General features: G+C 36.8%; 1 long non-coding RNA gene across 1 annotated transcript in view; it reads right to left on the reverse strand.

Moving 5' to 3' along the window:
- Nucleotides 1-21531: 21531 nt before the first annotated feature.
- LOC131988464 (uncharacterized) overlaps nt 21532-22973 on the reverse strand; it is a 160508-nt gene continuing 159066 nt past the window's right edge. The window contains exon 2 of the long non-coding RNA XR_009395875.1: nt 21532-21701. This is a non-coding gene — a long non-coding RNA (uncharacterized LOC131988464). The remainder of the gene's footprint in view (nt 21702-22973) is intronic.

Below are 22973 nucleotides of genomic sequence, written 5' to 3' on the forward strand. Positions count from 1 at the left end.
AATGAATGGAATAAAATATATTAAATAAATTATCCTGGTAGGATTTCAAGTTGCGATCATATAATTGCAGTTGTAATTGCTCTTACATGTTTAGCTTCTCATGGTCCAGACTGGCGATGTTTCCTACCGTCCGGTTTTAAATTGCGTCATTGAGGACAGCAAAACTTATGCAAACTTGGGTTGGCAATGCCATCTACCATTATTGTTGGCAGTATTCCTCTTCAGGCCTGATCTAATTTTACTGTCCTGCTCTCGCCCATTAAAATGAACTCTGGTTTGATGCCTGAATCAATGTGAATGTAGCATAACTCTCGACTAGAAAACAAATAATGCGTATCTCCCAAAATGTCAAACTATTCTTTTAACATCTATACTGCTGCTACTTTATGGGCAGTTAACACTTTTACATACTGTGACACTGTGACTGACCTGTTTCCAGTTCAAATTTGTTGCACCCACTGCTGAAAAGCAAACTATTCTGCAGGCAGTGAGCACCAGTCCAGCAGCCGCAGAGAGTGATTCATCTTTGTGAGGATTCTTTGCTTTGTTGGACAGGAAATGTGTGCACAGTCATCAGTTGGCTCGGTATCACGGGGTGAGATATTTTATCAATCAAAAGTGGATTCCAGGGATGGAAAAACATGAATACTGAATAAAAAGTGATATTGTAATTATATACACTACTGGTCAAAAGTTTTAGAACACACCAACTTTTCCAGAATTTAATTGAAAATGATGCAGTTTAATGTCTCAGTGTACTCTGAAATGAATGCATATTTGCAACATTTAAAATTCTTTTTTCAAAATCACATTTTATGTTGGACTAAAGGACTAAAAAAAGACACAAAATGACCAAAAAAAGACACAAAAAGACAAAAAAAGACACCAAAAGACACAAAATGACTAAAAAAAGACACAAAATGACCAATAAAAGACACCAAAAGACACAAAATGACAAAAAAAGACACAAAATGACAAAAAAAAGACACAAAATGACCAAAAAAAGACACAAAATGACAAAAAAAGACACCAAAAGACACAAAATGACTAAAAAAAAGACACAAAATGACCAAAAAAAGACACAAAATGACAAAAAAAGACACCAAAAGACACAAAATTACCAAAAAAAGACACAAAATGACTTACAAAGACATGAAAAGAATTTAAAAAATGGACAAAATAGCCCAAGACTCCATAGAGTTAAGTTGTTAACCCATTTCTTGTTCCCTGAAAAAGGCCTACTTGTATAATTCTGAAATGTACATTATTTTTCAGTTTTGGTTAACCTTACCTTTTTTTATTTACCTCTGGCAGTTCACCACTTACCTTTGTACCCTTTCAAGCTGTTCATTTGACTTGAACTGCTTGAATTTCAATAAAAAACTGGAAAAATTGGGGTGTTTTCCATCAAACTTTTGACCGGTAGTGTATGTCAAGATCACAAGATTTTGTTGTTAGGAATCTGAAACTTCAAATCTGACATTCTTGGACATGAATGTTTGAAGTGTCTTAAGGGTTAAGCCCTCCGTTGGTTGGAGGAGATAGGAGCTGAGAGCAGCCCATGAATCCTGCGGTCTCTGCAGGCACAGCATGGTAAAATAATTAAGCTTTCCTTTGAAGGGGACTAAACAAACACAACAGCACTCAACACCAGCCCTGTCCACTCTCTATCTTTTCCCCCGCTGCCTTAAAGTGGACTTTCCTTCTCTGCTTTCTCACTCTGTTACCTGCCGCATTTAACTCCACGTGTTAACCAGGAGCCCCCACCTAAACTTCTCGTCCCTTCATCTTTTTTTCGTTGCACATTTTGCGGTCTCGCTCTCTGTGCAGATTCTCCTGAGGAGGAGTGAGTAGGAGAGAGAGAAGGGCCAGGTGATTCACAGGTCAGTTTTTTACATCTTCGGCAGTTGGCTTTAAACTGAGGAGGGAAACAGAGCTGCTGGAATACTTAACTAGTAATCCATAAGTGTTATGATACTATTAAAGTCCCCTCTGTTAAGTGGCCTTTAAAACACTTGACAATAAGGGAATGGAAAACGTGTGATCTGATTCTTCTTGCTATTCTAACTTCTGCTGATGTTGTTTTAACGTGACAGAAGGGGAACTTCCCTGTCATCAGAGAAAGCGTTTTTGTAGTTTTTCATATTTCGTGGATGAATGCCATGAAGCCAAATATTACTGTGCACTATTTCAGGCTTTTTATACATAATTATGTTGTGTTTTTAAGAAGAAAATTACGATTGCAAGACATTTAGGTTTCAGCATGCTGTCTGTTTCAAGATAATATGAATAACACAGTGTTATTAGAAGAAAGTTAGCAGGTAGCATACATAGTCAAACAACTTGCTATTAGCAAAGAAGCTAAAAGGAAAGACAATTACAAGTTTCTGAAGAGCCATTGTGAAGCTCAGTGTGGTGGCACCGGGCGTTGCCATCTTGGAAGTGCTTGAATCCACCGAACTCATGGCTTAAGCATGACGTTAAGTCTTGATATCATTTAAACAGGTTAGCTATATGTTTATTAGCTACAGAGACAATAACCGTTTTTTAATACCAGGCTGTAAACATGTTTAATTCAGCTCTAAAGTTGGACATTTTAACATGGGGGGTCTATGGGGATTTTTTGTAGTTTTCATATTCCGTGGATGAATGCCATGAAGCTAAATATTACTGTGCACTATTTCAGGCTTTTTTATACATAATTATGTTGTGTTTTTAAGAAGAAAATTACGATTGCTAGACATTTAGGTTTCAGCATGCTGTCTGTTTCAAGATAATATGAATAACACAGTTTAATTAGAAGAAAGTTAGCAGTATGTTTCAAAATGATACTGTGTACCGTAACCGTGTTCCTGCACTGGAATAAATAGAGTCTTTATTGGGGTATGATGTACTTTCTTACAATTAAACTTATTTAAAAATATAGTTTAACATTTTGGGAAATTCACTTATTTGTCTGTATGGTTAATAGGAAGCTAAAGCCAGCAACTTAGCTTAGCTTAGCTTAGCTTAGCTTAGCTTAGCTTAGTTTAGCATAATGACAGGGAATAGGGGGAATCGGCTAGCCTGGCTCTGTCCAAAAGTTGTTATTTATTTCTTAATCTGAATAAGTTTCACCTGATTAGTTTTAAGATATTACCTGTTAGCTAGCTGTTTCCCTGCTTCCAGCCTAAAGTTAAGCTAACCTTTAGACAAGAGAGGGGGAATCCGTACCATACTACCTGTCTAAACGCTGAGTTTCAAGAAAAAAAGTCATAATTCGCTCTTCACCAAGGTTATAATAGTTTTGGATTTTTCATTAGTTTTAGTTTTAATTTTGTTGTGAATTTTTGTTTTCAAATTCAGTTAGTTTTAGTTAGTTTTAAGAGTGAGTTTTCTAGTTTTAGTTTAGTTTTTATTTTTTGAAAATGCTTAGTTTTAGTTTAGTTTTTATTAGTTTTAGTGTTAGTTTTAGTTTTTTTTGTAATGGGCTATGTGTTGGGTGCGAGATTCAAAGAGGTCATAATAAATTTTGCGTTTATTTCCTTTGGTTTATCATCTCAGCCCCAATAAGGTTATTAACTCTTACAGTTCTGGGTGTTTTGAATTTTGGTTCTAGTGTAGACATCCCAGTCTCAGTAAACATATTTACCATGTGTTGCATGTTCTAATAGAAACACTGAATTATGAATGAAAAAAGTTGACAAAAACGAAAACTAGGACATTTTCACTATAATTTTAATTAGTTTTAGTTAGTTTTGTAACCACACAATACAGTTTCAGTTAGTTATCGTTTTTTTAAAAACTCTAGTTTTTATTTTTATTTCAGTTAACGAAAATGTTTTTTCAATTCTAGTTTTCATTATTTCGTTAGTTTTCGTTAACTATAATAACCTTGCTCTTCACTAAACATAAATGAGATTTTAACAACATAGTCATAATATAAATATAGTCATACATTTCTACTGAAGTACATTACAAAAAGTTTGTCAAAAAAAAGTACAACTCAACTTTGAGAATGCTAAGGTTGTACTTCAATCACATATAGAAGGGATCATATATCAAGTATTATCAAGTCAAAATGCTAAAAAGCTGAAGTCCAAGTCAAGCCATGAGTCATTCCATTTGCAAGTCTTTTTTGATTTTGTCAAGTCGGATCTAAAGTCATCATTTCTGATACAAATCCACTCCTCAGCTACCTGTGCCGGTTAACAGTGAAACATTTGGTGCATGCAGGGAAAACACACATGGCTAACACATGATATTAATTGGAATAAATGTCCACCATGATGCGACCGCAAAAACCACACATGGCACTTGTTAGCTTAGAGGTGCTGCACACCAAGGAAAGTCAATTACACCAAATTGAGCTTCTGCGTACTTGACTACTCTTGTTCCCACACACACTCCCTGGCCAAAGATACACATCCTAAAACTGGAGATTGCCATAAGTGCACACTTATAGCAATCTAAAGCAATCATGGAACCAAGTCACTACACTGATACATCCAAGCAAGTATAAAGCTGTCCAACACAAGCAAATCAACTAATAGAGACAGTGCACAGTATGACTGGTATGTACAGAGTGGCAACAATAGGATTAGAAAGCCTAAAACTGAACGGTTATAAAACGGAGAGGCTATTTGAGCAGTACCCATGGGGATGGTATGGATTGTCACCAATTGCTCATTTTTTATTATATCCCACCACTTGGAGGAGTGTGAGGAATTTTAAAACCAGGACGGTGATCTCACCACAGAGTGGACTGATGGTGATGATGCATGAGGGACATTACGTTCAGCTCCAAAACTTCCAGCTCCTCTCTCTTATTTTTCAGAAGCTGAGGCTGAAATACATTATGCTAGAGATGAGAAATTTGTCTATTAGTCTTTGTCTCATGCTGCCTTTAATGTGCACATTAGAGCCCTAAACCTGAGTCACTGTTGTATCACCGCGCTGCACACATTTAATGGGAATGCTTTTCACTAAGCTAAAATCTTAAATGGATTCATTAAGCTATGAAACAATTAATACAATGTGTATTAAAGACGTGCATTTAAATATAAATAATTTTAAAGCTGTTACTGCTTTCTGAATGGTACAGCAGTGGAAAATAAAATTAGGCTATTAAGCTACACATGGGAGCAATTTGCAGTTCAATATTTTCTTTAAAAGAGTCCTCCACCAATTTAGCATTGCACTCATAACAGTGTTGGATTCATGATGGACAGAGAAAGTATCAAAATTGATGCAACTGAACCAAAGATATCCTCTTTTTTATCTCTTTCTTGTCAAAACCACCAATACATTATGCTAGTAGCCGCTAGCAGCAACCAGAGATAAGGTTGCTACAGAGGTCTGGCAACCTCACTTGTTTCTAACCTCACACTCCCAGATTTTTCTAGTCGTCTTCATCCCAAATGTCAGCTGAGGCAATTAATCAGTCTTTGTGCAGCTCCCTCTGGAGCCACAAAGGCTTTATACAACTTTTTTCACATCTGGAGTCGTACTCCACAAGACCTGTAAACAGACTTTGATGTGTAAAATCAGTGGACTTAAGGGTAACTCAGTGACTCAACTCAAACCAAGGGATGAATGGTTGGCTCTTTGGTTGAGTCTTAGCATGTAAAAATAGGCAATGGTTTCAGTAAATAAGCTCATACAAGGCTTTTGTATGCTATCTGTCCAGGATATGGTCAAACAGGTAGCATACATAGTCAAGCAACTTGCTACTAGCAAAGAGGCTAAAAGGAAAGACAATTACAAGTTTCTATAGAGCCATTGTGAAGCTCAGTGTGGTGGCACCAGGCGTTGCCATCTTGGCAGTGCTTGAATCCACCTAACTCATGGCTTAAGCATGATGTTAAGTCTTGATATCATTTAAACAGGTTAGCTATATATTTATTAGCTACAGAGACAATAACCGTTTTTTTAATACCAGGCTGTAAACATGTTTAATTCAGCTCTAAAGTTGGACATTTTAACATGGGGGTCGATGGGGATTGACTCACTTTTTGAGCCAGCCTCAAGTGGCCAGTCGAGGAACTGCACCGTTTTACACTTCCACCTTGGCTACATTCAATCTCCCAACATAGCCAAAAGAAATAAAAGATAAGAGGAAACTGGAAAGAAGGGGAAAATGACAGGAAGAACTGGAGCTGGTCGTGAGTTGCTTTCTGTGAATGGAGTCCAATAGGGGCCAGCCCTACAGGTCACAAATTGCTTCCTTAACCCAAATCTTCAAATGTTGCTTGTTTAAACCTGTATATGACATAAATTACAGCTGTTGCATGCAATATAATAAGAAGTAATATTTCTTTATAAGGACGATATTTAATATAACCAGGCAGCAACCTCCAGGTCTGAGCAAGGAGGCAAACCAGGAAGTGCCTTAAGCTGCATTCCGGCGAAAATTCCAGCAGGGGGCGCTGACGGTGGCTGCAAAAAGAAAATCTGTCCATTCATTTCAATGCAAAATGAGAAAACTTCTCACTTGATTTATTACCTCAAAAAATTTTTTAGGACAACACTATGGTCTTAATCGCTAGTAAAACATCTTCTTCAAGACAATTTGATGTTAATAGTTCTAATAATGGCCCCATTTAGAATAAAATAGATGATAAAGAATCATATGATTTGGGGCGGGGCTACCTTTGATTGACAGGTCACTAACAAGGTGAGCCGTCATCAGGAGAGAAGCAGAACAATGCGTATCCACAGCAACATGTCAATAAAGTTATATATAACGTTATATAGATAGAAAAAGGACATTTATCGATTTGGTCTCATAACTTTGACCCTTTCACTGTATTTTCACTTAATGACATTTTATTTGAACGTTTTGTTCAGTAAAAATGTCTTGTTCAGTGTTTGGTTGGACTAAGTTGGACAGTTTTCTGAGGTCAGTAACAACATTTTGTTTTTGTTTTTTTGCTAGCCAAAACTAACATCCCAGTTAATGCTCCAGTTAATGCTAACATGAATTAGCAGCAGCTTCTCTCAGTCAGGTTGAGGTGTAGAGAGGCTGTAGTCAGTGATCAGATCCCTCTCCTCCTCCTGTTTAATGAGTTATTATTAATGTTTTATCATGTTTTACCATTATATTTGAAGGAAAAAATGAAGACAATTTGTAAGAGAGTTCCTTTCTTATAACACATGTTGTATGTCTTCTGAGTTTTACAGATGTTTGTCCTGCACAGTATGATGTTGAATATTAATATCACAAACTCCAATATCTGAAATCTGCAAAATCTGTTAAGTGTTAGCTTTGAAGATGGAAGTCTTACAGAGCCACAGTCAGTCCAAACCTTTCAGGATTAATAAAACTGAAAATAGTTAATCATTAAATACATTTTTTTTTTAAATGCAAAAGGCAAAGGGCTGCACTTTTTTTCAGCTTATTATGAGACTATAAATGTTTAATTTCCTGAATTCACTTTCTCACAGCTGAGTCTGGCCCTGCTCCTGGCCCTCTTTCAGTCCACGGTTGACCTTCTCTGACGCCGAGGATTTCTCCTTGCATCTCAATTTGTTCTCAAGCAATTTGGTGATTTTAGTGGTTGAAAGGGAGCATGTGAAATCTGTTGCTGGAGCAGATGTGATTCTAAAGCAGAGTTGTTTCAGGTTTGATAGAAACAAACTTTATGGAGAACAATAAATAAGAGAGCTGAACACTGCAAAAAATAATCTGTTAAAATTACGGTAAATTACCGGCAGCTGTGGTTGCCAGAACTTCACCGTAAAAAATACAGTGAGTGGGTTTTCCACTGTAAATATAAATATCAGCAAAATGTGTAATTTAGAATGAAAGGTCCTGTTATTTTTAGGGTAATTGTTTCATTGTGACATCATGGTATTTCTCCATTAACTTTACATGAAAATGTTATATTTTTACAGCAAAACTGTGTGTTTCCTACAGTTTTTTGACAGTAAAAGTACAATTTTTGTGCTATTCTTTGATTTACGGTAGTTAAAAGTGTCTAGTACGGTGATACACAATTTTTAATTTTATGCCCTATTTCTGATGCAATTTAACAATGTTTTACTGTAATTTCTACAAACATTTTTTACAGTGAAGGACAGACAAAACTATGTAAGATAATGAGCAAGCAAGAGACAGATAAAGAAAAGAGAGGAGGAGAAAGGTAAGGAGAAAGAAAGAAAGAAGGAGGAAAAAGAGCAAGAGAGAGGCATGGGGAGGTATGATTCCCAGAGGACCATTGAATTTCCTTTCTTTCTTCTCTGCGTTTTTCATGGTCCTCTCACTCCCAGGTCCACACAGCTGTTTCAGGGCCGGGGGCTTCTTTCTCCAGAGCCCAGATGAAAGAGCCGCCCTAAGCAGCCCTGCAGGTAGGTCTGTTAAAGCCATTGCTCTGGCTGTCCACTGCCCAACGCATGAAATAAAAAAGGCAGAAAGAGAGAGAGAGAGCGAAAGAGGAGGAGAAGGGGGGGAGTGTGTAAGAGGGTGAGAGGGAAAAAGAGGATGATATGAAAACAGGGGAACTCAAAAGAAGAGGGAGAAAAGGAACAGAGGACACAGATGACAGACAAGGAGAAAAGACGGAGATGGAGGAGGAAACCGGAGAAGGAGGGGAGGATACCTGCCCTCAGCCACCCCTCCCCCTCGCCCTCCCCCTCGCGCCCCCCCCGATACCAGGAATGATGTCTGCTTTTATTGACTTTGTTAAACCGTTTTCAATGCTACTTCCTATGTGTTTACAAGACAGTAAATCACGCTCCATTCGGGGTGGGGGGTTATGGGGGTGAAATACAGGGGGAAACATCCAAGTCGCTGGGAAGGAAGACGACTTCCACGGAGCCAACGACAACTTTGCAGCTTTCTACCTCACTGCCAGCACGCCACGCCACGCCACACACACACCTTTCCTCACGGGGAATTCATTTGGATGCCACTGTGGGCCTTTTTGTCTTCATCGCTTTCAGTTTCATCTGTTCTGACGAGACCAAATGAGTCATTAAAGGCTTTTTTGAAGGATTAAATTGTTGTTGAGATGCTTGAAAACAAGCCTAGCATGAGAAATAGCACAACAGAACCGCTGTACTGAACAGTTGTTAAAGGCTTCAGCAGAGAGCTTTAGTTAATACCACCAGGAACACCGCTCAAAGTCGTTATGCAAACACATTTGGGTTATGGCAAAATTGGGTCCCCTTAATCACTTCTACACACCGGGGTCATTCCCAGACAGTCGTTTCATCCAGTTAAAAAGTCATTCAAGCTCCCCGCTCCGCTCAAACACGAGTAAGTACTTCAAACGTCATTCGGTGGCGAGAACTTTGACTTGATTTTCCAAATTTTCTCACCGTAACAATTTTCTCAGGCGCTGGCACCGTGACACCACCACATACACACTCACTTAACACACATAGCACACTCACCAAATCATCATCGCTGTGTGACTGAGCTGCTCCGGGTGACTGAAAGGTAGACAGACACCCCCCACCCCCCCCACCCCCCCATCCTGGTTACCTCATTTTAATGGCACCATTACTGTCCCTCTCACGCTGTCTTTCCATCAGTCCAAATTCATTTGATGACAACAAAAAAATACAATTATAGAAGGTAAAGGAAAGGCGTCGACTTCTTGTCTACCCTCATTCGAATAAAAAACAAAGTACACCTACTGGCCACTTTTTAAAGTACACCTCACTATAGTCTAGACCAGTAGTTCTCAACCTTTTTGAGTCGCGACCCCCAATTTAACATGCATGTTGTCTGCGACCCCCGCTCACTGAACAGAATTTCACACGCACAGTTCAGATCACCAAAAATGAAACAAAATGACCACAAAAAGACACAAAATGACTAAAAAAAGAAACAAAATGACCAAAAAAAGACACAAATTGACCAAAAGATGACACAAAATGACTAAAAAAAGAAAAAAGTGATCAAAAAAAGATACAAAATGACCAAGAAAGACACAAAATGACCAACAAAAAGACACAAAATTACCAAAAAAGACACAAAATAACAAAAAAAGACACAAATTCACCACAAAATGATAAAAAAAATAGACACAAAATGACCAAAAAAAGGAAACAAAATGACCAAAAAAGACAAAATGACCAAAAAGACTAAAACACATGAACACTTTAACACAGTGGAGACAGAGCTGACTTCCAAAATGATTTGGCGACCCCCAGAAATCATCTTGCGACCCCAATTGGGGTCCCGACCCCAAGGTTGAGAATAGCTGGTCTAGACGGAATTGACCAAAAAGTGAAAGTGAGGAGCATATATACATATACATGTATATATATATGCAAAATACCAACTTTTAAGGTGAAATTAAGCATTATTTGTGTCATTTTTTTAAGGCCGACATAAATATTATATTATATTATATCATAATATCACTTTTGAATGTTCCAAGTGGTATTTTGCATATATATATATATATATATATATATATACATATACATAAAAAAGACACTAAGCCTCCACTATATCCTTGCTCTGACCCTAGACTATAGATCCAGAAACTTAATTTCCTCATCTTTGATTGCCTACTTACAAATAAACTTGGGGAAAATGGTCCAACAACCAACAGCCGCCATATTGATATGCAAATGAGAAGGTCAAAAACTCAAAATTTTGCTTGGGAACCATTTTTTTTGGATTCAGCACCCTTGAAATAAGTAAAGTAGGCCAGTTCCCGACTTGTACCCATAAATGCTCCTCACTTTCACTTTTTGAAAGCAATGAGCAATAAAGTATATTTTAATATCAATAAGCAAACAAAATAAGATTAATAAAGGCATGGCAAAGACATAATGGGTGGGTCATGGGTGTTTGTAATGCCATTATTAACACTTATATCAGCTTATAAACACACAATAATGTTAATAAGCATCTTGTAAGGACTTACAAGGGCCTTATTACTTGTTAATTAATGGTTATTACAAGGACCTTAATATAAAGCGTTACCAAAAAGTCAACCCTGTACAGTTACAATAGTCATGAACTGGGAACTTAGCTTTAGAAACAGAAGCAGTTTCGACTGAGCAAGATGGGCAATTTGGTGGCCATTTGATATACAAATTAGGTCAAAAACTCAAAATTTCGCTTGGGAACCATTTTTTTTAGACTCAGCACCCTTGAGATATGTAAGATAGGCCGGTTCCCGACTTGTACCCATAAATGCTTCTCACTTCTTATAGAAGGCCTTTTTTCTGAAATCCGTCTAGACTACTAGTACTAGGTTGGACCCCTTTGGCCTTCAGAACTGCCCTAATTCTTCCTTACATAGACTCAAGAGGATGGAAACATTCATTAGAGATTTCGGCCCATATTGACATAGTTTCAGCTGTACATCCACGATGCAAATCTCCTTTTTCTGCCACATCACAAAGATGTTATTGGCTTGAGATCTGGTTACTTTGGAGGCTTTTTGAGGTCAGTGAACTGTGTAGAACAAGGGTGGGCAGTTAATTTTCCCAAGGGGCCACATGAGATACCGCGAAGGTTGCGAGGGCCGGACAAAAACTCTGAACTAAAATCTGCTCAATATTAATTTCATCGCTTTATAAAATGCAGTAAATGATCTGGTTTAAGCTGCTACTGGTAAGAAAACATGTTTTGATAAGACTTTGTTTATCTGGAGTAACTCAAATATAGAAGCAAAAAATAGTAAAAACTTCAATTATTATCTCCCTTTTCCATTTTTTTTAAACAACATACATTCAAACCACAAAAACATTATAGAACATGTATGTTATGCAGAACATGGTCTCACAGGAATCCGGGGAATAGCCACGGAATCACTCAAATTTCCGTGAAACTGACACGGATTTTCGCTACAATTCCAGTTAATGACAGTCATATCCCGTGGCTATTCCATGGATATTTGTTCCTATTGGTTTGTTCCAAGTCACGTGACTTTCAAGGTCCCGGCGGTCAGAACAAAAAACATGTCCGACAGTTCTCTCATTTTTAGTGAAAAAATCAATATTTTGACTTAGTTTGTGCATAAAAATGGATTTTGATCAAATTTCTAGCGAGAAATATATGTTTTATTTTCTAAATATTCACTCAGTGAATGTACATATGTTGGAATAGCCACGGGATATGACTGTCATTAACTTGCATTGTAGCGAAATCCGTGTCAGTTTCACGGAAATTTGAGTGATTCCGTGGCTATTCCACGGATTTTGAGTTAAGCAAATCCGTGGCTATTTCACGGATTCCTGTGAGACCAGGTTGGTTATGCAGTAAACCAGCAATTTATTAACTTTATGCAAAAAGCAATAAGTGTTTTGACAAGGTAAAAAGGTAACTCTGCAGGTGTGTATGCATACATGCACATACATAAATCGCCCTTCAAAATAAGAGCACTGCTGTTGTATTGATTTCTAATGCCCAGGTCTGGTGTAGAAGAAGTGGACGTAGCCACTGTGATGTCAGCGATCCGTTTTGAAGTCTCAACTTTGGCATTTTGGCTGTCGCAATCTTGATCTTTTGGAACCAAAAGGATATTTGGGCCCCTGTGGCCCCCGACAGGGTTGTTCGGCCATGTCAGTAAGTCATTATGAGCTGGTAATAAATAGGGATGACCCCGACGAGTCAAACATTTGTTTTTAAAGAGCTTGATTCAACTGGCAACCTCACAGTTGCTCTCTCTCTCTCTCTCTCTCTCCCTAACTTTCTCTCTTCCTAATTAAATTTGGCCTGAAAGTTTCATTGATTTTCAGCCATGAATAAAGTCTGTCTTTCCCTCTGCTGTGTCAGACAACAGTGCACCTATACACTCACATATACAAACACACTCTGCTTAACGTAAAACTCTTTTCTGCTCTGCTGCTCACTCGTCCACTCTCACTGCATTCAGCACGCCCTGAACACACACACTGTAATAAATGATTCTGTAGTCATTTCATTTTACTTAATATATTTGATAAAATGTATTAAATATAAATGCGTCCTTGATTTTGAGGCAGTTGTTTAAGTAACTTTAATATAAAAATGTTTGAGATAGAATCTACTTATTCTGACCACATTAAATATAATCTTTATGTGTACGTTATTCTAAATCAAGAGAATTTTGAATGAATCCAACACAATAGAATTAGTCCGTTTTTAATTGAGAGGCACTTCCTGTTAAGTTGTTATTGACTCAACTTGTAACGTATTTAGATTTAATTAATAATATTGCATGCAATCTGTTGCCTCAATTTTATTGAGTAGCTATTGTTTATCTTTTTTAACAGTGCAGGCTTTGGTATTCTCAAAAAGACCTCTGCTACTCTTACAACGAAAAGCATGAACTCCCAAAGAAAAAAACAAAAGTCTGACAATTAGAAATGTAGTAAAGTAGTTCATTACTAAATGTTGGTCCAGATCCTGCACCATTTTCTAGAAGGTCAGAGTTCACCATGAGCTCAAATGCAAAGAAGACAAAACAAGTACTGAAGGAGGACCAACACCAGCCACAACCTGGCAACCCAAAGGATGTTCTTATTATGCAACATTATTCAGTCATTAATAAGTCAGTTACAACTCATAATTGAATATGGGAGATTCAAGAAGATTTAAAGTGTTTGTTACACGGGTGTCACCATTCTTCTTCTTCATACGTTCTTATGGGTTAAATCCATTAGTGTTTCATTAATGCACATGTCATCCTGCAGACGCACCAGGAACAGACTGTCAGCACTCTGCAGCCAGTTCAAGGTAAGTGTGGTGAAGTGGTTACAGGCACATTATGTGGTTCACGTTGTTGCAGCAGAGCTGTAGTGCATAATTACAACAGGTGATTGAAGAGTGTTTCTTCTAAAAAGCCGCTGAGGTTTGGGCGGCCAGCGGAGCGACACTGCTACCAGATGACACTGGGAATCACAACATCCCACATTTTCTTTCCATACTCATACATACACACACGCTGGCTCGGTTTTTTTCTCTTCCTCTATGGTGTCTACCTTTCCATTGGCTCTGCCTTATGCAACAGTGTGTATTTTTATGTCTCACATTAGCTAGAGGGAATAATACCTCTCACTGAATGGTAGTCTGCTCGGAGGCCTTTTCAGACATTCAGTCACTCTTCTTCTAAGAATAACCAATGTGCATCTTTGCCAAAAAGTTCCTCTTTTTCACAGCGTCTAGTGATTGCTGTTTTTGTGCCTCATTCGCTGATACCAGGGCTTTGTTAGCATTAGTTAGCAAACTGTGATCCAAATGAGAAAAGCAGCATTGGGAGACAAAGAGTATAGACAAAAGGAGTCGGGATCTGGGACAAAACTTGGACCTGGGTCAACTCTTCTCAAACTCATTAAGAGGCCAGAAAAGCCGGTCACTAGAGGATCTCAGGAGTGAGGCAGCAGCCAGTTAGGTATGTAAAACACGAGAATAAAAAATGATAGCTTTTGATCATGTTTCAGAGGAACCTTTCATGTAAAGTCTGGAGAATTTAAGCCAAACCTGTCTGACAGGTCACCTTAACCAAATGCCAGTTACGTTAGCAGAGATGGAATTGTTTCTAAATTGTAAGTGGCTGTTGGTGAAGTCAGAGAGACGTATCGACTGTACAGAACTGGACTAAATGTTCTCAGTCAAGTCTTTTTTTAACCCATTGACGCCTAAAACTTCCTTTAAAACCTCTGGGCGATTTTAAAATAACCCCCTAAAACCTGAAGATTTTCTGGAAGTTCAACAGAAGTATCAACGCTTCTACTAAATAATAGATTTTCAGCCTCTGTAGCAGATAGAAATGAAGTTCAAAAAGTATTTGAGAGCTTATACAAATACTACAAAACGACATATCCGCTTTCCAGGCTTCAATGGGTTAAAGCAGTAAAGTATGTAGGGCATATACTATTTGTAACAACAAGATGCTGTGTGTAATTAAAGGAATAGTTCAACATTTTGGAAATTACACTTTTGTTTTCTTGCTGAGATTTAGAGGAGAAGGTTGCTACCACTCACATGTCACTACCATAGATTTTATAAAACTTTTTTTTATTTTTTTTTATTAATTTAGACAAAACACAACACAAAACACCAATGGACAAACACAGAGAGAAAAACAAAAACAAAACAAAAAACACAACAACAACAAAATCACAAAACCAACCCAAATAAATAAATAAAACCACAATAATAAACAAGAACCTTAACACATCAAAACTAAACAAAACAAACAAACATCAAACATAATTACCACATAAAACATACAGTATATCAGTAAACTTGATAACCTAAGAGAAAATAAAAAAGGGTTAAGTTAAATGCCAGCCTTCCACTTCAATAAACCTTTCCCACCTTTCCAAATACCGTCCAACATCACCATTCCTATTAGCAATATAACCTTCCAAAACAAAATAACATTTAATAAGCATCCTAAATTGATTAATATTCAAAGAATCTGCATTGACAGCTTTAAAAATAAATCTTTTCCCCAACAATATAATTAAATTAATAATATAACTGCTTGTCTCTGCACTGCAAAAAAGCCAACTTGTGTTTTTTGGCCTAAAACAGTGATTTAAGTTGGTAAAACTTGGAAATATAAATTACTGACATTTAGGACAAAAATGTAAGTTAGCACAACAAAGGAAGCCAGTTGTCTGCTCAAAAACAAGTTGGTGAGTTGTTGTTACTTATATCTTTAAGTTGGGGTTCACAACAAGGGACAATAGTTCTGATAACTCTTATTTCTTTGTTGTGAAATTCGATCATTAGCGAAAGCTAGTGGCTAACTGACGCTAGCGGCTAACTGATGCTAGCGGCGCTGCTTGTTACAGCTACAAGAGTAGCCATTAGCGTATCAATGCTAACTCAAAGTTGTGGTCACAACATTAGCTGACATTTCATAGCGGCGTTACAATCGTGCCAGAGAAATTCAGGGTTGAGCAAACTCAAAAACAAAACTTAAAATATTTAGTTTAATTGTCCAACTTAAAATTTTATCGGTTTGTTGCCTTGAAATTTTGAGTTCACCCAACTTTTCCTTTTTTGCAGTGTGTAACATCACCTAGTATAACAGAAAAGAAATCACATAGATTTTATAAAACTTAGCCGCTGTGTTGTCACCTATTGGTCGATAACCATTGTGAAGCCTCCAGTTTGGCATTTTGGTCATCTTGGTTTTTTGGCGCCAGAAGTTATTTTTGGATGAGAATGTGGTTACCAGGTACCAATAGCACAGCAAACACAAAATCACCTGCTTACACTTTCGCTAGCTGGCGAGCAAGGTTAGCGTGGTTAGCAAGGAGCATTGTAATTTAGGTTAACTGTGATATTAATTGGTATGTTAACCCATTTAGGCCTAAAACGCCTATAAAAAAAAATGCCTGTAAAAAAAAAATGCCTGTAAAACCTATGGCCGATTTTAAAATAAGCCCCTAAAACCTGAAGTTTTTCTGTAAATTCAACAGAAGTGTCAACTCTTCCTACTAAATAATCGATTTTCAGCCTCTGTAGCAGATAGAAATGAAATTCATAAAGTATTTGAGAGTTTATAGCTGTTATATCTGAGCTCCCTCCGCTATAGTCGTCTTCCGCCATGATTTCAGTTCTGGAAAAGTCCCATGATGCATTGCAACACTCCCACATGTATTCTGATGCATTTCATTGGCAAAGAGACCAAAAATAGGTGGAAAAAACTACAAATACTACAAAACAATGTATCCGCTTTCCCGGCTTTAATGGTAGAATAACACAACAGCGCCCCCGGTTTTAATGGTAGAAATGCGGTAACGCTTTCCTGGCTTGAATGGGTTAATTGTGGCTATTAAAAAAAAACAGGCTTCCAAACAAAATGAACAGCTGACTCCGTAGAGTCTTAGTACAACTGAACAACCAGCATTTTTAGGTGATCAAAATGTTACAAAATAACTTTCATAAACTGGAAAAATAACAAAAAAAAGGGTCAAAAGACAACACAAAAAACATGAACAACCAAAGACAAGTTCACAGCTATATAAACATACATAAGACATGAATATGGATTACTAAACAAGCATAACCTGCTGTATCGTAAAGTTTACTCTGAATAGGAACTACTCATACAGTTTTGGAGAAGACTTGAAACTACCAATTGAGACCATTAGGAACATGTTTCCTGAGGTAGTAAATCAAAAGTAGGGACATTTTCTTATAGACTCCTATGCAATCGGATTTGCAACCAGTGGAGTCGCCCCCTGCTGGTCATTCGAAAGAATGCAGGTTTAAGGCACTTCTGCTTCCATTCAGATCAGAAAGCTACACACTGCAAAAAAAGAAAAGTTGGGGGAACTCAAAATTTCAAGGCAACAAACTTCGAAAAATGTTTAAGTTGGACAGTTAAACTAAATATTTTAATTTTACATTGTAATAATTTTTAATCCTTACTTCTGCTAACTTCTGCAATGTGCTGAATTGGCACGATTGTAACGCCGCTATGAAATGTCAGCTAATGTTGCAACCACAATTTTGAGTTAGCATTGATACGCTAACGGCTACTCTTGTAGCTGTAACAAGCAGCGCCGCTAGCACCAGTTAGCCGCTAGCATCAGTTAGCCGCTAGCTTTCGCTAATGACCCAATTTCACCACTTTCCCGCATTTCCCAACAAAGAAATAAGAGTTATCAGAACTATTGTCCCTTGTTGTGAACCCCAACTTAAAGATATAAGTAACAACAACTCACCAACTTGTTTTTGAGCAGACAACTGGCTTCCTTTGTTGTGCTAACTTACATTATTGCCCTAAATGTCAATAATTTATATTTCCAAGTTTTACCAACTTAAATCACTGTTTTAGGCCAAAAAATACAAGTTGGCTTTTTTGCAGTGCACCCACTGTGGTCTGTACATTAAATATGAACCTACCAGCAGTCGGTTAGCGTAGCTTAGCATAAACACTGGAAACTTTGGGAAACATCCAGCCTGGCTAAGGTACAGAAACACACCAACCAGCACCTCTACAGCTCACTAATTAACATGTTATATACATTATATGTTGGTTGTTTGATGTGGTTATGTGATGTGGTTATGACTATTTATGAAAGTTTTATTCCCCAAAATATTGCACAGGATCTTTATGTTTTTATGGCACTTTTTCAACAAAATGAATGCTAATATGTAAGTAAGTCGCTCTTTTCCACAAAACTATTCACTCACTTTACATGATTTAATGCCATGCTAACAAAGCATGACAACACACTGATCTTAAACCTATACTAAAAAACATCTCATATACGCATGTCATTTTAAAAGTTAATAGCATTTGCAATTATCCTAACTATTTTTTTAAAGATACATTGTCGCCCATAAATTAATAATTTCGATTTCAGACACAATCGTCTGTTAATTATGGTTTCATTTCCATTATGATATGTTTGGAAGAGATTGATTAATAAAGTTTTGAGAAGATATACACTTTCTGTCAAGAATAAATCACATTGTCACAATCATTTCATGGAAAGAGGTAAAAAAAATATTAATTCAAACTTCATGGGCGACCGTGTATTTGACTTTGGTCAATTTTAGCAATTCTAACCTTTTTTTGTTCAAACAATATCTCATTGTACACAAAAGAAACCCAGAATGTGAACATTGTATAATAGTTTAACTCTCTGGAGTCTTATTGGGCTATTTTGTCCATTTTTGAATCCTTTTCATGTCTTTACATGTCTTTGTAAGTCATTTTGTGTCTTTTTTTGGTAATTTTGTGTCTGTTGTTGTGTCCTTTTTAGTTATTTTGTGTCTTTTTTTTGTCATTTTGTGTCTTTTTTTGTCATTGGTGTCATTTATGTGTCTTTTTTGTGTCTGTTTTAGTTATTTTGTGTCTTTTTTTGGTCATTTTGTGTGTTTTTTTGTCATTTTTATGTCTTCTGTGGGGTTTTTTTTGGTTATTCTGTCTTCTCATTTTGTGTCTTTTTTTGTCATTTTTATGTCTTCTGTTGGGTTTTTTTTGTTATTCTGTCTTCTCATTTTGTGTCTTTTTTGGTCATTCTGTGTCTTTTTTGGTCATTTTGTGTCTTTTTTGGTCATTTTGTGTCTTTTTCAAGACATTCCAAGATTTTGAATGGTTAAATATCATCTTTGCCATTTTTTCATGTGCTAATGTGCCCCTCTGATTAAACACTGGCCCCTCCTTGGCCCCCACAGTAAAATTGGTCTAGAACCGCCACTGCACAAGAAAGTAAACTGGGGAATAAAGACAATACAAAAAATACTGCCTGCTTGTTGGAACATTGACAGATATGAACATTTTTGTGGATAAAAACGATTTATTTATCTGCATATCTGGAAGGAAACCTTTGGCTCGAATTCACTTCAGAGAAGAAAAAGCTTTAGAATAATGTATTTGACTTTGCCTCTGAAAAAATAAATCTGAGTTATGCATGTTGGACTGTTACAGTGAGTTTCACATATACAGAAACCCACCATCTCTCCAGGTTTCCTCTTCCTAATCAAATTTTCTTTAAATGACTCGTGACAGAGATAATCTGCGGGTTCACACAGTCAAACATACACTATTGATGAGTCATTGTGTGGTCTTCATAAAACTCAATCACTTTAATTATCATGCATGTGGATTTCAGATTTAGGATGTGCGATCATTGCTTCATAGGGGTCAATATATGAAAGAACAAAGAGCTGAATTGTTCCAGGTGGCAAAATCACTTGTTGCAGTGTCCCGCTGGAACTAATAAGGCAGGTCCATTTTCACCCTCTAAATCCCCTGCATTGGCTGAAATGACTGATTTACAGCTAAGACATTGACCAAACTCACACAATTATATATATGTTATATGTTACTCTCGTACAGCTGGGCTGTGTGAAAGTTTCCCATAGTGTTCATACAGAGAACACCAGCCTGCTTTTGTGAACAATCACAGATAAGAGTGCAAAAATTGGTTTAGGCTCATTAGGACAATAATATGCTGAAGCCTACTGAACCTATGCACTGCAAAAAAAGAAAAGTTGGGTGAACTCAAAGTTTCAAGGCAACAAACTTTGATAAAATTTTAAGTTGGACAATTAAACTAAATATTTTAAGTTTTGTTTTTGAGTTTTCTCAACTCTGAATTCAGATTTTTGTCAACTCAACTGTAAGTTTTACTAACTTATTATTTTACATTGTAATAACTTTTAATCCTTACTTCTGCTAACTTCTGCAATGTGCTGAATTGGCACGATTGTAACGCCGCTATGAAATGTCAGCTAATGTTGCGACCACAATTTTGAGTTAGCATTGATACGCTAATGGCTACTCTTGTAGCTGTAACAAGCAGTGCCGCTAGCATCAGTTAGCCGCTAGCATCAGTTAGCTGCTAGCATCAGTTAGCCGCTAGCTTTCGCTAATGACCGAATTTCACCGCTTTCCCACATTTCCCAACAAAGAAATAAGAGTTATCAGAACTATTGTCCCTTGTTGTGAACCCCAACTTAAAGATATAAGTAACAACAACTCACCAACTTGTTTTTGAGCAGACAACTGGCTTCCTTTGTTGTGCTAACTTACATTATTGCCCTAAATGTCAATAATTTATATTTCCAAGTTTTACCAACTTAAATCACTGTTTTAGGCCAAAAAATACAAGTTGGCTTTTTTTGCAGTGTAGTGTAGATTAGCGCCTCTATTCTGATATAAACATATGTATGGACACGCACACACCTCAAGGTTTGCTGTTTTTTAGCTTTGGCCTATACATTCACAGTTTTCACCATTTCACAACAGTGATGTAGGGGAGGGGAGGCTTCTGTGTAACATGTGTCATTTCCATCCAAATCTCCTCCAAAAACATAAAAACACTGTATAGACTAATACAAAAATAACCCTGGCTGTATTTTCTTTTTGTTATGTTTGGGACATTTCTGGCCGTCAGTGTTTGGCCATGGAGCTAACAAATTAGTAAACACGGAACTGGAAAAAATGCAAATATAGCAATATATGAATATAGTCAAATACAAGCGGACAAAACTCAATCAGAAACTAAAGTGAATCTGTTTTTTTGTTGTTGTTGTTGAGCCAAGGAGGAGGGGCCAAGTTTGAACGTCGTGCTTACAAACAATAAGCGACAAAACCTACAGAGTGTGCCTTTAAATCATTATTATTTTATAATCTGGTACATATCTTACATCTTTGTGTTACAAAACATAGAAGAAAGATGAGTATTTTACCTGAACGTCAGGTAAGAAATCCAGCATAGGTAGAGTAAGATTTTGCATCTTTAGGGTATAATATATTTGGGCATAATCTGGATAAAAGTAATTGTACCAATTTCAAAAGCAATACTTCATCTACCGTATTAGCTGTAATAGTAGTTGGCTGTTAATCCTAAGAATGTACACTACTGGTCAAAAGTTTTAGAACACACCAACTTTTCCAGAATTTAATTGAAAATGATGCAGTTTAATGTCTCAGTGTACTCTGAAATTAATGCACATTTGCAACATTTAAAATTCTTTATTGAGCATGATAGTGTTTTGAAAGTAAAAAAAAGATTCAAAATCACATTTTATGTTGGACTAAAGGACTAAAAAAAGACACAAAATGACCAAAAAAAGACACAAAATGACAAAAAAAGACACCAAAAGACACAAAATGACCAAAAAAAGACACAAAATGACTTACAAAGACATGAAAAGAATTCAAAAATGGACAAAATAGCCCAAGACTCCATAGAGTTAAGTTGTTAACCCATTTCTTGTTCCCTGAAAAAGGCCTACCGGTACTTGTATAATTCTGAAATGTACATTATTTTTCAGTTTTGGTTAAGCTTACCTTTTTTTATTTACCTCTGGCAGTTCACCACTTACCTTTGGACCCTTTCAAGCTGTTCATTTGACTTGAACTGCTTGAATTTCAATAAAAAACTGGAAAAATTGGGGTGTTCTAAAACTTTTGACCGGTAGTGTACTTAATTTGGAGAGGGAAATAAACTACTTGAGAATCTTTATTCACAGCGATTTTCTTCATGTGTTGGATTGAAAAAGGCATCTACCCAATTGATCAAGTTAAGAGTTAGTTCCTGACAGGCAGAGGTCAAAGTGTCCCGTGTTACCACCGCCCCCCTTTCTTCCCTATCAGACAAGAGTGTAACAGTCAAGTTCCCTTGAAGGAAACCCTGCCGCTTTGTTGTCACAAAGAATAATTACAATATAATTGCATGATGTAGTGTATGAAGCCATGCTGTGAAAGTAGCAGAGCTGGGCCCGGGACACACTTTTGAAAATCAAACCAGGTTTGAGAAAAAGTTATGGAAGAGTGATTGTGAGCGAGAGAGCATTTGTATCCAGGGCAAAGGCTTTAGATGTTATGTGAAAACCATTCTGTGTCATGTGTTCACATGGAATACATATTACTTACATATGTAGGATGAAAAAGTACATCAAGGTCTGTCCTGAGGGACCACCAAACAACCTCTAACCTGCAGCCAGGGAATAAGTTAATGTAACTGTAGATTTTCTTAAGTACATGCCAGGGAATTTTTCCATGTGGACATTTCTGCTTGTAGAAAACTAAGTGTGATTTTACATGGATAAAAACACAGTAATATGACATATGCATGAATTAGATTAGTGAGTGTGATTGTGATTAAATGCTTAGTTAAAATATTTTTGGAAGACAGGCTCATATTAGTTTTTATTTAGGTCTAACCCATAAATAAGCCCATCTCTTCATGATACTTTATATTTTTTCATATTGTTTAACCCATAAGAACCCACGGTGACACCCATGTAACAAACACTAAATATTCTAGAGCAGGGGTCTCAAACTCAAAATACCTGGGGGCCGCTGGAGGCAGTATTAAAATGACCAAAAAATCTAAATTTCTTAAAAAAGACAGAAAAAATGACTTAAAAAGACACAAAATGACCAAAAAAGACACAAAATTACTAAAAAAAAAAGGACACAAAATGACAGGAAAAAACTAAATAACTTAAAAAAGACACAAAAAAGACACAAAATTACTAAAAAGAGACACAAAATGACCAAAAAAGACACAAAATTACTAAAAAAAAAAAGGACACAAAATGACAGGAAAAAACTAAA

This window comes from Centropristis striata, chromosome 1 (genome assembly GCF_030273125.1).
Source record: "Centropristis striata isolate RG_2023a ecotype Rhode Island chromosome 1, C.striata_1.0, whole genome shotgun sequence".
NCBI classification, from domain to species: domain Eukaryota; kingdom Metazoa; phylum Chordata; class Actinopteri; order Perciformes; family Serranidae; genus Centropristis; species Centropristis striata.